The 3,273-nt window shown below is 39.7% G+C and overlaps 1 long non-coding RNA gene across 1 annotated transcript; it reads left to right on the top strand.

The window, feature by feature from the left end:
- Window positions 1-705: 705 nt before the first annotated feature.
- Window positions 706-2,843, top strand: LOC142362591 (uncharacterized). The gene is made up of 3 exons (XR_012765178.1): window positions 706-807; window positions 2,090-2,206; window positions 2,760-2,843. It is a non-coding gene; the product is annotated as an uncharacterized LOC142362591 (long non-coding RNA).
- Window positions 2,844-3,273: the final 430 nt, after the last annotated feature.

Below are 3,273 nucleotides of genomic sequence, written 5' to 3'. Positions count from 1 at the left end.
GAAAGTGGTCCCAGTTGGACCACTTGGATAAGCATGTCTGTGACACCTCACACCACAGCGTGGATTTCATTTCCTGCAGATGCCATCACAAATGCTGTGATAGTCCCCAAAATTTCTGTCCCTCCAACACTGAGACAATCCCCAGGCTTTCAGGAAAAAGCAGTTTGCTCATTTGGGTCCAGAGCTTTGGTATGCTCCTACTGGCAGTGAGCAAACCTGAACCCAAGAAAGGAAGACCAGCATCTCTGTCAAGCACGCAGCAATTAAAAAAAAAATAATAAAGAGATTGGGGCAAAGAAAGGAAGTCATCGCTTCCTGCGGCTGTGACACAAATACTGATGCTGCATCAGAAGAAATGGGTTTTTAAAACAGATCCCCTCCTCCTCTTTATAAATATCCCTGCTTTCCTTCTTTGTACCAGAAAAGGGAGAAAAAGAAAGCAGAAAAAGCCCCTGCCATCCAGACAGGCAAGAGATCTCCTTTGGATAACAAATCACAAAAAAAGCTTTTTTCTTTCAGTGAGGGGGTGGAGTTGAAGTGTTAGAAATCCAGGCCAAGGGATTACTTCACATTTCTTCTAAGGAATGAAACCTTTAAAAAAAAGAAGGATCTATTTTGTATTACTCAGCAGTTCTATTTTCTTCTGCTTCTTCTCTGGAAAGTTGTTGTTTTTTTCCCTAATACAGTGTTTGTTACGCAGGCCTGCACACTCACACATCCACACGCGCAGACACAAACACAGCGAAGAGAAAATCAGGCTGGTGCTGCAAAAGTGCAGAGAAGATCTTTCGCTAAAATGATCTCAAGGTCAGTTTTGGGGGTCTTTAGGTTTCTATATTCAATCCAACCACGTCTCACGTCTCTGCTTTGCTTGCTTAACTTACAAGAAACTTGGGCACAATTTTGCTTGTGTTGGCAGTTTTTAGGTGTGGATTCATGCAGGCTATTTACAAGATGCCAAGGGATGTCAAATCCTGAACATGTGTTTTTGTCCTACAGTCATTCTCTGACAGCAGAAATAGTCTGCAGCTTATCAGATCCATTTGCTGATATTTAACATCTTTTTTTCCCGACAAAGGTTTGGGGTGAGATGAATTTTAATGTTTCTCTACGCTGAAGATGACAAAAAAAAAAAATCTTTATGCATCTGAGTTAGAAAGTGGAAATTTAAACTGTAAGGAAAAAAACCCAACTCCCTTATTTACATCGTTTTTACTTTTCCTACATAGGTACAATTCTGCTTGTTTTTTTAAAAACACTCAGGGTATTTGTTAAACATTTTACTCAATCAAAAGGTACAGACACATAGCCATAGACTGAGACGTATTTTTAGGGAAGGCAATACATTTTAATGTATATTCCTGATGTAATTTACAACACACTAAAAAATTTGATAAAAAATATTTTATGGGATTATATTTAAATAAACTTGATCAACATATAAAATTATATTTTCTCATTTTTTAACATTATTTTTATAATAAACACAAGAAAGAAAAAAAATTTTAAAATGTAAAGATTTTGGTAAAATTATCAAGTGGAAATAACATTTTCTAAGCTTAGAATTCCCAGACAATTTTAGCAAATAGTGAGGTCTCCAAATTAAGGGTTTTATAAAAAATATAGGTTCTCAGATATTAGAAGAGATATTTGAAGAGAGGATGGAAACTTAGATAATCAAGGATATAGATATAGAAGGAGAGGTAGTAATTTTGGAGAATATTTGCATATTATGAGCACACATACAAGAAGTGAGTTTAATTTTGCAGGCCAAAACTACTAACAGAAAGGGGGATATTTTTCATGAATCTGAGTCACAATAAATACTTCAAGGAAGTCTACTGTGTGGAGCAGGTTTTAAATTCACAATACCAGATACATATGTTTCGTATCCCAGTATATTTGTCATCCCTGGTTTCTGCAGACATCATTCTATTTAGAGCTATCTTTCTCCGCTAAACACCTTCATCAAGTTCTCTGTTTCAGCACAGCAGATATGTTAAAACATGCCCAGCACTGTAACCTTATGCCTAGAGGTACTACTCAGAAGAAAAAAGTGCCTAATTTTTTTTTTTTTTTTTTCTGGCAGTGAACGGAGAACGCTAATCTGGAAGTTTGAATGTTCAATATCTTCTCCAAAATTATCCAGACTGCTTTTGTTTGCAAAAGTCAGACTGTGCAAGCTGTTGGTGTGTGGCTTGTCCTGGTAAGTTAAGAAGAACAATCTACTTGAGCGGTTTCCAATTATTCTTACTTCTGGTCAGGTTAGATATACAATTAGATCGGATCCCTGACAGGTTTTTGGCTTCTCCAGTCTCAGACCAAGCCTTTATTAGTCCAAGAGCATGCAGATGGAAGTGATTTATTTTCTGTTAGATGTTACATTAATTTGATTGTCAACAAAATCTTGCTCAGCTTTCAGCAAGGTTTGGAGTCAGCTTTGCATCTGAGATGGGCTGTCCACCTCAGCCAGATGAGTTTGGCTTGGCAGAGGCAGCTCAGCTGACCAAAACTCGCAGAAGTTAGAATCAAATAGTCTATACAGACCCCATACACTACACATTTCATGGGAAAGGGACGTATGGGCAGAAGTGACTCCTGGGATCCTTCCTGCCTGCGGTTTCCTCTTCTGCTGCTGCCAGCTCTTCTCGATATATTGTTGTTCCACTGGGCCTTGTCCTTTACTTTGTTGGCAAATAAGGTAAATGACCCCTATTCTGGCTGCCCATATGCTGCTAACATCATTGGTTTTGTTTCAGCCAACTGCGTGAGGACGGTATAGACAAATGCCAGAAAAGAGGGCCCCCCATCAGCCCAACAGGCCCTGCTGTGAATCACCAAAGCACCGGGTGAGTGGCAGCCGGCTTCTCCTTCATTATGGAAGAGAGCAGCTGTGTCATGTTCAGTTAGCTTACATCATAATCTAAGCGAACCATGAAGGATGAAGATGCATAGAAGGCAAGGAAAAAAAACCAACCCTAAAACCACAACAACAAACTGAAGGGATGTGTTCAAACAAACTCCTGTACAAACTGCATCTGGGTTTGGTCCTAAATAAACAGAGGGATTTCAAGGAAAGGGGTGGCTCGGTTGCCAATTCCTTACACAGTGTCTGCGTAACCTGAGAGAGGAGCTTTGTCCTCTGCATGCAGAGTGCTCTTATTCTTTCCCTCTGCTTCCCCCATCCTTGTCTTCCTCCTGTGATCCCGACAATTCATTAGTTCTCACCTCAGACTGGAAGCAGGTCCAGGGAGAACAGGCAAGTTCGTTACA

This window comes from Opisthocomus hoazin, chromosome 10, assembly GCF_030867145.1.
Source record: "Opisthocomus hoazin isolate bOpiHoa1 chromosome 10, bOpiHoa1.hap1, whole genome shotgun sequence".
NCBI classification, from domain to species: Eukaryota; Metazoa; Chordata; class Aves; order Opisthocomiformes; family Opisthocomidae; genus Opisthocomus; species Opisthocomus hoazin.
The sequence above is the reverse complement of the archived record's forward strand: the minus strand, read 5'-3'. Positions and strand labels throughout refer to the sequence as shown.